A 14,547-nucleotide genomic window follows, 5' to 3' on the forward strand; every position below is an offset into this window, starting at 1 on the left:
GATATTCTTCCCTTGCGAGTAAAGTTGCTTGAACTTCTTCACATCAGCGACAGAGAAAGTAGAAGCGATGGAGGGAATACCATTTTCCACAGTATACCAAAGATCATTGTCAATTGCTTGAAGATGTATTTGCATCTTGGTCTTCCAGTAGGGAAAGTCCTTTCCTTCAAAGGTAGGACATCCTGCAGTAATCTTGATCATACATGCAGTCGACATAACTAAAAATCCAGGCGGTTAAACCAAAATCGCACAAAACAAGGGAGTACCTTGCTCTGATACCAATTGAATGTGCATTATATCGACTAGAGGGGGTGAATAGATGATTTTAACAATTTCATCACTGAGGAAATTCCTAGTGAGGAGAGTCCTAAATCATGAACTGAGTGCAGCGGAAATAGTACAAAGTCAGAAGTGCAAAAACGTCTACAACAAAGTACTCAGCATTATTTCAGAGATTCGGTTTGCACAGGTCACAAATATAGGATATGCAGGTGAAGAACAACTCACGTGAAGAATTTGAGGTGCGGAATTCAGAGAAAGTCTTCAGTCAAATTCTTCAAACAGTACAGATGAAGGTCTTCAATATGCAATTGAGAAAATGAAGCTATTTGAGGAAATAGAACCAGTAGCTCGATGAAGATAGTTGTTGATGACCGGGTTCCAACTGCTATGATAGTTGTATGTCTGGTTTGGAGAGGCTTGGTATTGAAACAAAAGGACACACGGTCCCAGGACACACAATCCCTATCGTATTCTCCTTTAGCAAAGGACATGCAGTCCTCGCCCAATAGTCGTGGTAAGTCTTTAGGGCAGACATCCAAACCCTCACAAACTCGTCACCCGGCGGTCCACAATTGAGTGCTGGATGATCTAGACCATGATACCTAGCCGTTTGGAGGATGCACAGTCCTCAAAGGTGACAAGCGTCGGTTCCACACAGGAATAACTTCTTCAGTGATGCTCATTCACTTGGGTTTTGGTTTGGGTTTGGGTGTTTGGGGTATTTCCTCACTTGATGATTTTCGCTCGAAGGCTTTGAGGAATTTGGGTTGCTCTAAATGACTAGTGTCAGTTTCTCTCGGAGCAGCCAACTAGCTAGTGATTGTGGGGGTGGCTATTTATAGCGTCGGAGCATCCCGACATGATTTGACATAAATGCCCTTAAATAATATGACTGTTGGGTGGATAAGATATGGGACATGTGGCGAGTGACGCGGCAACGGTCGGAACTTTCAATTGTGAATTTGGTAGATGTAGGTTTGGTTTGAGCATCATGAGGAAATTTGTTCCATAGTTTTACCTCGACCCCCTTTAAGAGTACGATGTTCCTATGACTCAAGTATAAAGAAAATGAAACAGAAAGAGTAAATCTTCAAGCTTCAAAGTCTTTAGTGCATTTTCTTCGGTACACACCGAATTCCTCATCTTCAATATCTTCATGAGGAATGTCAATTTCTTCGCAATTTCTTCGTGATCAAAGTCTTGAAGGAATGACCAAAGTCTTCACCCCAAGACATTCCTTTTTAGGGGTCGATATTCATCAAATAACTCAAACTCCTCAGCGACTTATACTACGTGTGTACACTTACAAACATATCAGTTCCTTAATCTACAAGTCTTCAAACCACCAAAATCAGTAAGGGGCACTAGATGCACTTACACATTGTCTCACACGGTTTCTTTTTGAAACATGTTGAATCATGGGGTATGTCACACACGTTCTTCTTTATAAACCGCGTGTAGTGTAATGACCTGCAGAGCATATTTTTTCGTTAAGTTAATCACTGCAATTTAAAATTCTGCATAATTTGAATCTGAAAGAATCTGTAATATGTTTCATATCCTTCATATATAGATATAGGTTCAACAACCAATGCATTATTCCATTCACATGTACATATGTTTAATAATTACATCAATAAATAATAATTACATGAGGACCAAATAAATAATGATGAACCCTGGTTGCATACTTATATTAAATATGGTAAAGAAAGAGGCGAAAGTCATTTTGGGATCTATACAAGGTCAGCCGGAATGCCCATATTGTGTGGTCCTCCATGCAGAATGCACGCACCACTCGAGGCCAACCCCTTCTGATGGTGGACTGTCCATCCTTCTCTATATTGATGAGGACATCTAGATAGACATCGTGTCCTGGTAGATATACTTTGACATTAGCACGTTCACTAATCATGTAGCTTGAGTGGTAATATTGAGTAAACTGTTTTGGGAGCCACTAGAAACAAAAAGATTTAGACATTGTAAATTTGGAAGCTAACAACTCATTATGGACAGTAAAAGGAGGGTAGAGAGTTCTTAGTTAGCATCCTGCAGTTCATTGTTGTCTTGGATAAGGTGTAAAGAAATAGTTTAATCATCATCTTTTGTCGCATTTTATTAACAATTTTTATTAGTTTCCTCACTTGATGCTAGTTCGTGAATATTTCATTGTCCCAAATGCAAAAAGGGTCGACGCACGGATCTTTACTAACATATGTACCTACAAGTAACAAGTTAGTATTAGAAGGTTAACTGAAATTGCACCATGACGCAATAGAGTATTCCATGTCCCAGTATGTAAGATCTTATTAAATCCAAAATACTCACGTATTTGATGTATTAACATCTTATACTAAGGGGTGGAGGGGATATATATGATCCATGTGCTGAAACTAACCTCGAGGGAGAACAACATCCGTTCCCAACATTATCCTCGGTACGTACATCGAAAGGCATGTTAAGTACAACTAGTTAAACATCAACCAAATAATGCATTGTAAACAAGATGATCACGAAATGATAGCTTCAGTGTGCGGCTTTAAGCACGCAAGCTAAGAAAATAAGAAGTGGAGAGGTGTGTTAACTGCAATAGGCTTAACATTTAACAACAACAAAATATAGTCATTCAAACTAGGAAGCACACTAGTTAGTGTTACATAAAAATGGAAAGGCATATGCTCACTACAACATTTTTAACATCAAGCAAATATAGTCCTTCATAATGGTAGTATTGAAATTTCATAGACCGTAGCTGGGCATAATATCTAGTACTCCCACCAGTGGCGGAGCTTGATCTCAAATCATGGGGGAATTGGTGCTTAAACATGAAATTGTGTAACTGAACATCACATTGTGGAAAAAATGAATGAGTACTAGGGGTGTTAATTATAACAGGCTTAATAAGATCCACATATGGCTGGTGAAACTGGTATGACGAAATAGAACTAGAAAGTACGTATTTGCACATATATGACATCACAATGTGAATAGCTGAAATAAACAAGGCATACTATATAGCAATTGAATCTGTACATATGCCCACTACAAACAACCGAGAAAGGAAAAATAGTTAAACAAGACATGTGCTCACTGCAACAGGCTTAATAGCAACCCAAAATAGGCCTTCATAGTGTAATGTCGAAATTGTGTAAAACGTAGCTCGTGCTTAAACATCAACTTTATAACTGAACATCACATGTGATAGAACTGAAATCGGTATCGATGAAATTCAACTACACAATTCATACATTTAGCATAAGTGGAATAATAAACCATGACATAGGCTTCCTCACCTGTCACACAAGGGAACCTTCCCATAAGAAGGGCATGCATTATGGGTCTGCTCCCTATTGTCGCGGATGTGCTCCTTCCCCTTGGAAGAGCATGTACCTAGGGTGGCCTCCGAGATGTCGTGTATGGGATCCTTCGCCTTGGAAGAGCATGTCTACAGGGTGCCCTCCCTATCACAGATGGGCTCTTTCCCTTAGGAAAGATGGATAGGGTGATGTCGGTGTAGTCGATGACGTCTGATTTGTCAGTTGACGATGCCGAGCCACCACCATAGAACGTGTCCTTTAGAAATGACAAAAGAGGCTCCATGGCGATGAAGGAAGGCAAATCCTTGAGAGGGAAGCAGAGGAGATAGTGGCTGGCCCTTGCATGAGGACAATGGGGGCTGGACCCAAGGAGCTGTGGTTGGGCCACTTAACCTGTGAGATAGCCTACATCAAGCCATCACTATCGACGAGCTCGATGTCATAGCTGACTGCGTTGATATGCATACATATAGTAGTTTGCTGTCATGCAGCCTTGACGTCCTCAGATTCACCGAAGGACTCCGAGGCCACGTCCTCACCATAGGAAGCTTCCCTGACGGCCTCAGCGGTCACCTCATCTTTGTAGTGACCTTCCCCAATGACCTCGGTGGCCACCTCACCATCGTCCAACGGCGGGGCAGCAATATACCTCCTTTTGGCCATTTTCTCCTCGAGCTCCCCTAGAATTGTAGCTGGGATTAAGCTGCGACGGTATGTGGTGGAGGGTAGGGTTGTGTGAGGAAGGGGGTGTTTAGCAGGTGCCATCAAAGAAATTCAGGGCGGCGGGGGTACGTTGATGGGTTAGTAACCTGCACAACGAGCAGGAGAGGTTGACTATGGTAGCGGGGCGGCGGCAGCACCGGTAGTGAGGTAGTTAGGGTTCGAGCGAGGGAGGAGTTGTGTGATGGGGTGGGGAGTATAGGAGGCGCATTGGTGGTGTTTGGGGAAATGTCGGGACCACTACTAAATTTTACTTGGAGGGAGTGCAAAGCCGGGACAACTAAAATTAATATGAAGGGTTTGAAGTGGCGCGGGAGGAACAAACATCGCACATGGTGTAGGATCCGAAGTATGTCTAGAGGGTGGTGATTAGGCTACTTGACCAAATAAAAACTTTGCCTTTTCCCAATTTGAGTTGTGGGCAAGTTTTAGCAATCGTCACAAGTCAAGAACACCCTACACATACAAGTCTAAGAGTATAGCACCGGAAAGTAAATACATGCACATGTAAATAGAGGGTAGGGATAGGAAGATCAAACACAAAGATTGACTCGACAATTATTGGCATGCTTCTGGTACGTGGTGCTATCGTACATCTATATTGATGGAGACTTCAACCGATAGAGGGTGATGGCCGTGAGAGCACAAGGAGGGCTCAACCTACGAAGGGTCCATGGAGAAGCAACCTTGTCTATGCCATCACGGCTTACGTCCATGAAGGACTAGCCTCCCACCGGCTAGATCTTCACGAAGTAAGCGATCTCCTTGCCTTACAAACATCTTGGCTCAACTCCACAACACGAAGTAGGAGGCTCCCAAGCAACACCGAACCAATCTAGGAGACACTACTCTCTAAAAGGGAATAGATGCGGTACTACGATGAACTCCTTGATCTCGTGCTTCAAAAGATAGTCTCCTCAACACCCAATCACTCTCTCAAATATTTTGCTTATGTAGAAGAGTCTGATTCGGTGGAAAACAACTTGAGGAGTCTAGAAATCAAGATTCAAATGGTAGGATTGGAATATATTGATATCAAGAAATGCATAGGTGGCTCTCTCTTTGAAAAATGGATGTGGGAAATGTATGTGTGTTCTCAGTGCTTCCTATGTGAATGAGAAGTGGTAGATGGGTATATATAGGCATCTCCGAAAATCCAACCGTTACAATAGTATTGCCCAACTCAGTGAAACCAAAGTAAAACTCACTGGCACCGACAAGTGCAAAATGTGGCAATTTTTGTCTTTTTGGTGAGACCGATATATAAATCTCGGTGGTACCAATATGGGTGTCCTAGGTAGTTTCCTAATCACGGTGAGACCGATTTCCAATACTCGCAAATTCCGACTCTTGAAAATAACTAACCAGAAAGTTGGTCACTGATTTCGGTTGCACCGAATGGAAAGATTTTGGCACTGAGATGTTAGGGTTTGTCGTAGGATCTGTGTGGTGGAAAACTCGGTAGGGCCGAATGGGAAGTTGGTGGCACTGAACTTTGGACTTTTGGATTTTGACAGAATATTTGTGGGAGAATATCATGAGTATTTTTGGTTGCTATATCTAAGCACTAGAGAAACCGGATTAGCATAGTTACCTCATCCCCTTTTAATAGTATTGGCTTTCCTATGGACTCAAATGTGATTTCTCACAAAATAAAAAATGTAGAATCTTCAAGCTCGTTGCCAATAGATGTTCCTTGCATCTAGGGGTTCTCCTCACAATCTTGATCCCATGCATCTTTCAACTTTTCTGAAATATACTAGATAGAATCATTAGTTCAATGAAACATATGTTGTTATTAGTTATAAAAACTACCTTAGGGAGAAGTTGTGCTTTCAATCTCCCCCATTTTGGTAATTGATGACAAGATATAGATCAAAGCTTCAACATAAGATATAATCAATGATTAGCATCGTCGCTTTGAGAAGTATGTGATAAGCAAGATCTCCCCCTAAATTTGTGCATTATTTTAAATTTGCGTTTAGATGCAAATGCGCAATCGATTAGGAGCATGGGTCACTCTTCAATGTCACATACATCTTGGTGGTGCGCATAAATTATATGAATGAATAGTAATGCACATAACACCAAATAATTGAGTGAATGATCATCATGTAGATAGCTCAAAGTTATGAAATAGTAGCATCAACAATCAAAGCATATGATCAAACACACACTCAACTCTATCGTGTTTGAAACATCCAAAAGAACCAAATATTTTTTTAAAACTAAAGAGACCAATAAAATCAACATTCTCTCTCTCTCGAAGCCCTATTGATCTATACACTTCTCCCCCTTTGGCAACAAGTTACTAAAAAGTTCAAAGGTCTAGATCTAAGCTTCTCTCTTGGCTCGATCTCCTTCGATAGCAGTTGATGTTGTTAATAGGAGAGCGTCGGCAAAGGCTTCAGCTGATGTCCTCTAGGGTGGTGGTGTAGAGAGTGGAGGTGCAGGAGCGGGTGGAGCTAATGGAGCTGATGGAGCCAATGCTTGGGTTGCTGAAGATGGTCTGGACTCCGAAAGTGTCAGAGATGCAAATCTGGTCTCGGTCCTGAACTGAGTGGTAGTTGGGAGATACATATGATCATCATGATCATTGCTGGAACTAGGAGTGTGTATTGCATCAACTTCATGTTTCAACTAAGTTATAGTGGTTGTCAACTCTGTCACCTTGATATCCACGTCATGGAATTTTGTCTCCATGATCCTCTCGAGACTCTTGTGGTTCAACAAGATGTCAGTAATGTTCTTCTCCATCCTATGGATGGTGCTGATCAGACAAGTCATCTAGTCCTCAATTGTGGACCTGGAGCTACTCTAGCTACCTCTTCCTCTGCGTGTGCCTCTGCCTCAGCATGTGCTATAACTAAACTAGGTTGGCTCGGGTCCATCACAACTTCATTGTATTCAAAGTCTGGCTTGACTGGCAGTGGTTGACGATCAAGCAGATATACATTCTTCCCAATCTTTGAATTGATCAACATCTGAATATAAGGTGCATATCCACATGATCTCTTTTGATCAGCAACAGTTCTTTTGATTGTCTCAGCAAACAGGTCCATCACCCTAATCCTGGTGTGGGTGTCTATGTCGTGCATCATATTGATAGAATACCCCCTGATCATCTTACCATCACCTGATTTAGGCATCAAGGTGTATCTCATTATGGTGTTGGTGGTGGGTATTCCAACCTGTAGCAAATAGACAGGTCCAAGCTTGTGGGTCTTCAGGTACCTCTTGGTCACTAGGTTATACACGTTGGCCATAGAATTGTGGTTCATCTTAGCCTCACTACAAACATCCAAGTCACTCTCTAGTGCCTTTGGGGCACCTATGATTTTTTTCCCACTCATCCATACAATTATACCATTAGGGTAAAAATGTGAAGTGGGGTAGAATTGCATGATCATCTCGTTGTTCCAGGTGAGCATCTTCCTCCAACAAAGTCTTCAATGTCAATGGCTCTAAAGTTTTATCTCACATGAAGGAATTAGTCGTCATGTTCCTTGATGTAGTCCCAGTCTACATATCTCATGTCGCTAACAGCTCGACTCTTATCCAATAGCACTGACTCATAGAAACCATGCTGCTCCTTAGTGTGGAAGCGAGCATCGACAGTTGTCCTCTTCGTGACAGCATAAGGATCAGTTTCTCTACACATTTTGATCCCATGATCCTTCCTGTCATTCATATTCTCTGCCACAACATGTTCATCATTGTGCTCTGGGAGGTGAGGTCTCAGCTTCCTCAAAACAACAAGATCTTCCTCTTTTGCAGCAACATCTCTGGATGCAGAGCCCTTATTCTTCTCTTCCATAGGTATATCTCTTGTAGTCGTTTTGTATTTAGGAGCTACAGGCTTCTTAGCCTTGTGAGCAGTAGACTTAGCCTTAGTTGCAGGCTTGTTGGGCATGGCATCTCCCAATAGCTTCTTCTTCATGGAAGGATGTGGATTAGCAGGTATCTATTCCTCTTCTTCCTCGGCAGCTTGTGCTCGATCTTCATACATTCATGTTGGCCTTCTAACAACATGCACAACCCTCTTCCTGACTCTGTTCTGTCCTGGCTTCTTGGCTAGCTTGGAGGTTTTAGCATCCACTAGAGATGCAGCACCTCTAGCTGTCTTAGGATTTGCGTACTCCTTTCTCACAACTTTCTTGACAGTGACTTTCTCCTTCTGCTTGTGAGAGGTGCTTTCTTCAAGAATGAAATCAAAATATTCTTCATCTGAGTTCAGCCTCTTCCTGCACCTGGTAGATGCCTTGGGCATACTATGGGAGCTTGGAGTGACTGGATCATAATCAGTCTTCTCAGGACTAGTGCGTGAGTCCACTTCCATGTTGTGCTTTTGTAAGCATTCTAACTATCTTCATACCCTCACATGCTTACAAGCTAACAGGCAGGCCCTGTGAATAGTTATAGAAGATTAGGAATGGATGAGAATCACAAAAAACAAATATTTTAAAAAATTTGAACTCGGAAATTTAGTATTAAGTATCAGCTATGTGTGTTTTGGTTCCCCCGAGTCAGAAAAAACGGAGCCTCCGAGACTGACCATCTCATTAACAACAACTTGGCCACACTTTTCGGTCGCACTCAAAAGTGAAACTCGGTTCCACCAAGACGGTTCTCAAAAGCCCTAATCCTGGAAATGGTGACACCGATCCAAGTCCACTCAGTGAATCAAGACGCACAAAGTGGATATCTAACCCTAAAATACTTTGTTCGTCTAAACTACGTGATTCGTTTTTTAGTTGTTTTAATCTCAAATTGTGGCTCGATGAAGAACAAAACCTAATGCACATTAATCATATAAGGGAGCGCAAGAGGGCCAAGAAATATTAACCCTAACTTGGTGAAGATCTCCTATGGCGGCAACGACAGGTGAGATTGTCGTCGACGGCGAGGACTCCTTAGGTGAGGGCGCACGGGAGAGGAACGGCGATGTCCTTGAGGCACGATCACGGCAGGAGGGGATTGCAGGAGGCAATGGTGAGAGTGAAATTTCAAAGATCGGGTCCGATGGGTATATATAACTCCATGCCGTCGGTGACACCGATTCAGAAATTTCAGTGCCACTGAATTTCGTAACTGCCTAGGGTAAAGAAACTCAGTGAGGCCAAGATTTAAAAATCCGTTGTACCGAGGTTCAAAAACCAAATCAACCCTAGTGCTTCAGTGAGATAGAGATTGTGGAATTGGTCACGCCGTGTGGCACATGGGAGATTTTGGTAGTTAGCTCTTTGTCGAGACGGATCTCCGAGTGCTCGTCACATAGAATGCGTGAAAAGTGCTTGCTCAAATTTTGTGATGAAGCATGAATAGAATTTGAGATGAGAAAGCATAGATACCTAGAGCGGGCTACTTAGGCATTATAGTATATCCAATTGGCCAAAGAAAATGAAAAGTCAAATAACAACAATAGGATATCCTCGAATAAGCAGAAATATGCATACCAACATGGTCACACAATAAGATGTCAAACAAAACATGGAAAACATGCACAACCACTCTAGTATCTACCAAAGGCTTTGGTGATGACGAAGCCATCTATATAGTAGTATATTCACTTAGGATCCATGCAAGAATACTTGATCATTGCTCATACTCATCGTATAAGCACAAGTGGGGTTGCCACTTTTACGTAAAGCTTTCAGTGTGTTCACATCTCTAAGAGATTCTTTAACTCAAGTCTTAGAGTAAATCCCCCCTTGATGTGGCATCCTCCTAAGAGGGATAAACTAACCTTGGATTCTGTGATAGAAGACTTCATGTAGGTGCCGTAGTAGTGGATGCTCATTGTTGATGAAGATGATCTTGAGTTGGGAGAAATCCTTGTTCTTTCATACTCCTTGAGGGAATATGTAGCTTCTTGAACTAATGCATAGAGTTGGAGTTTATTGCAACTAGTTCTTGCCAAAATGCATAAGAGTGAATTTTATTGGCGGAGTCCCCCTCAAGAACTTCTCTAGTTCTTCTTCTTAGGGTCCCACATCAACTTGATGGGGATCTTTGGAGTTGAGGTAGTACTTGATGAAGTAAAGCTTGTGGTGGCCTTCGGAATCCACTTGACCATGGCTTGGGATTCTTCTTCAAATGAGTCAATCTCCTCTTGAAGCTTGTATTTGCCCTTGAGCTTGTGTTTCTGTGGTGGAAGGTCATCTTGAGCATTTGTTACCTTGGGGAGAGTAGGATCATACTTCTCCATTTGGGGAACAAACTTAAGGTTGGGCTATTAACCTTCTTCCCATTCAACTCGATTGGCCTTAAAGTAGCCTATGCCTTGTTTCTATCGATGTCCTCCTTGCTTGCATACAAGCTCCTCAAATTGCTTACTTGCAGCAAGACTCTTGAAGACACCTCTCTCTATTAAATTCAAAGTACTCGGGGTGTGATACCTTGGGGCCTTTTGCCATGAAACAGTTTCCAATACATTCATTTGGTGAATCACCTATATCATAGGAGTTGGTGGATATGACGGCAAGACCGACAACACGTTCGTATTTACTATAGTCGAAGATGAAGTGGTAGCTTCTCTCTGATTGATTGTTGGAGACGGAGCCGCATACCTATTCACCAACATGAGCTTGATGTCTTCTTGTTGAGTGGCTCTTGGTGTACTTCTCCTTCTTCTCCAATTCTTTCTTCTCCGGGAGGGTCTTCGTTCATAACGGTTTTCTCTACTCCTTCTCTCTCCTCTAGGTGACTCATCTGTTGAGCTTCTTCTTCTTGGTGACTCTTCTCTTTTTTTGTGGGGGGGGGGGGTGCACTCATTGGAATAGTGGTCAGTCCTTCCATAATTGTAACAATTCTAGTCACGACTACAAGAAAACTTCTATTTATATCTCGAGTTGGAGCTTCTCTCTTTGCCTCTACTCTTGTAGAATTTGTTAAATTTCTTGACCATGAGGATTATTTCTTCATTGGTAAGAAGGTTGTCACTTGAGGTAGCAGGAGTGTCGCTTGAAGCTTTGTTTGCACCGCTTGACTTGTTGTGAATCTCTTCTTTGTCTTTGAGTGACATTTCATGAGCAACAATCCTTCCGATGACTTCTGGTGGCCTGAGATCTTTGTAGTTTGGCATCATTTGGATCAATATGCACATGGTGTCGTACTTTCCATCCAATGCTCTAAGAATCATCTTGATGATGAATTTATCATGGTCATCTCTTTGCTTCCTAAGCCGGCAATGTCATTTGTGATCAGCAAGCCTAGACTACATTTCAGCGACTCCTTCACCAACCTTCATCTTGAATTTGGCAAGTTCACTTTGTAGCACATCCAACTTATACTCCCTGCCAGATTTAATACCTTCGGTCATATCAACAAACGTATTTGAAATTTCCTTTGCATTCTCAAGACGGCTAATCTGGTTCAACTATTTGGGGCATATGCAGTTGAATCGAATGTCGCATGCTTGAGCGTTGTATTGCAACATCTTCAATTCTTCCACAGTCGCTCCATGATCTGGTTGCCTTCCAGCACCAAAGAATTCACCTTGCAATCGAACACGAACAACAGCCCAAACGGCGGGGTTATGACCAAGCATATTCATTTCCATCTTATGCTTCCAACTAGCAAAGTTCGTATCATCAAAATATGGACCTCTAGGGTGGTAATTTCCCTCACTATATGCCATACTCTCCTAGGTTATGAAACAAATTCAATGGAGACCAAAGCTCTTATACCACTTGCAGGATCTCAAGTATGTCTATACGAGGTGGTGATTAGACTACTTGATCGATTAAAAACTTAGCCTTTTCCTAATTTTAATAGTTGGCAAGTTTTATCAATTATCATAAGTCAAGGACACCCTACACATGCAAGTTTAAGTGTATAGCAGCGGAAAGTAAAGACATGCACATCTAAATAGAGGGTAGGGACAGGAAGATCAAACACAAAGATTGACACAACAATTTTGCATGGTTCTAATAGGTGGTGCTATCGAACATACATGTTGATGGAGACTTTAACCATGGAGGCTAACGGCCGCGAGAGTACACGAAGGGCTCAACCCACGAAGGGTCCATGGAAAAGCAACCTTGTCTATTCCATCACAACTTCCGTCCATGAAGGACTAGCCTCAGTCGGGGTAGATCTTCACAAAGTAGGTGATCTCCTTGCCCTTACAAACTTCTTGGTTCAAGTACACACCATGAAGTAGGAGGCTCCCAAGCGAAACATAACCAATCTAGAAGATACCACTCTCCAAAAGGTAATAGATGCAGTAGTACGATAAAATCCTTGCTCTAGATAGAATCAATAGTTCAATGACACATATGTTGTTCTTAATTACCAAAACCACCGTAGGGAGAAGTTGTGCTTTCACACGGCTCAAACATAATACTTGTGTGCAATTCAAAGAGAAAAACACATAGAACCAGCAATTTTCAAATTGATCAAGGTGGGTAGCTATTTTTAATATTTCTGTGGGAGGTATAGACTATGTGGGCCCACGGATGGGCGCGTCTCAAAAACTTCACGAGATGGGTTAGACCACAACCACATGCATGTGGCCCAAGTAATTAAGGTGGATTTATATTTCAATACTATGTGGATATCTTTTTGATGTGGAACATGCCTTTCTTGCAACTCACATATTACCTGACGTCGCGAAGGTTTTGTCCCCTCCAGCCCCCACCCTCTCCCCCCACACACACGCTTTGAGCCATGACACGACATATATATCAGCACGACCTAGCTATAATGTAACACATAACAAGGCCTAGATAGCTTGGTCAAATTAACACCTCCCCCACCAACTTCGAGCCATTAATGGAGAGGCCGCATATATGTGATGTATATATAGTTGAAAGAACACTTGCTCCCTAAGGTGGTTTTGGTAATTAATAACAACATATTTGTGATTGAACTAATGCTCTGATCCAAGTATATTCTAGAAAATTTCAAAGATGCATTGGCTAAGGATTGTGAGGAGAAACCCCTTGATGAAAGGAAAGGAATAGGATTGGCCAAGATTCATGCTACAAGCCTCTACATTTGATATCTATGAGAAATCACATTTGAATCGATAGGAAACCAATACTATTAAAAGGGGGCGAGAATTCGTTGCTCAAGTTCTTAGAGATAGCCACAAAAAATACTCAGCAAATCTCCCACAAAGTTCTCTATCCAAAGCGTAAACATCAAAATCGGTGCCACCAATATTTTCCACTCCGCAATATCGATTTTTCCGGAGACAGAACCTTTGCCAAACTCTAGAATGTCAGTACCAGCCACTTCCACTCTGGTGCCACCGAAAATTAGTGACCAATTTTTTGTTTGTCGTTTTGAAGAATCTTAAATTCTGACTCTTGGAAACAGTCTTGTGGAGATTTGGAAACTTCCCTAGGTCACCATATTGGTACCACCGAGATTCCTATATCGGTCTAACCGAGAATTTGATTGTTGCCACATTTTGTCCAAATCAGTGCCACCAAGATTCACTTCAGTTTTAGCGAGTTGAGCAATAATGTTGTAATGATTCGATTTTGGGAGATGCCTATATATACTCATCTACCTCCTCTCACTCGCAGAAGAAGCACTCAGAACACACACACACACACTTTCCATAACCATTTTTCTCAGAGAGATACACCGACTCATGTGCTGAGATCAAGATATTCCAGTCCATCCATTTGAAACTTGAACTCTAGCCTCCCCAAGTTGATTTCCACCCAATCAATCTCTTCTACTCATGCCAAATCTATTAGAGAGTGATTGAGTGTTGAGGAGACTATCTTTTGAAGCACACTAGCAAGGAGTTCATCGTTCCACCACATCTATTACCTTTTGGAGGGTGGTGCCTTCTAGATTGGTTAGGTATCGCTTGTGAGCCTCCTACTACGTGTTGTGGAGTTGAACCAAGAAGTTTGTAAGGGTAAGAATATCGCCTACTTCATGAAGATCTACCCCGAGTGAGGCTAGTCCTTCGTGGACGTAAGCCATGGTGGAATAGATAAGGCTGCTTCTTCGTGAAAGCCTTGATACGTCTCCAACGTATCTATAATTTTTGATTGTTTCATGCTATTATCCTGTCAAACATTGGATGTTTTGCATGCCTTTTATATATTTTTTGGGACTAACTTATTAACTCAGTTCCAAGTGCCAGTTCCTGTTTTTTCCATGTTTTTTACCCCTTTCAGAGGAGGATTTTGAACGGAGTCCAAACAGAATGAAACTGCCAAAAAGATTTTTTCCGGAACAGAAAAAGATCGGGGAGCCGGAG

The sequence above is a fragment of the Hordeum vulgare genome, chromosome 3H (genome assembly GCF_904849725.1).
Source record: "Hordeum vulgare subsp. vulgare chromosome 3H, MorexV3_pseudomolecules_assembly, whole genome shotgun sequence".
Taxonomy (NCBI): Eukaryota; Viridiplantae; Streptophyta; class Magnoliopsida; order Poales; family Poaceae; genus Hordeum; species Hordeum vulgare.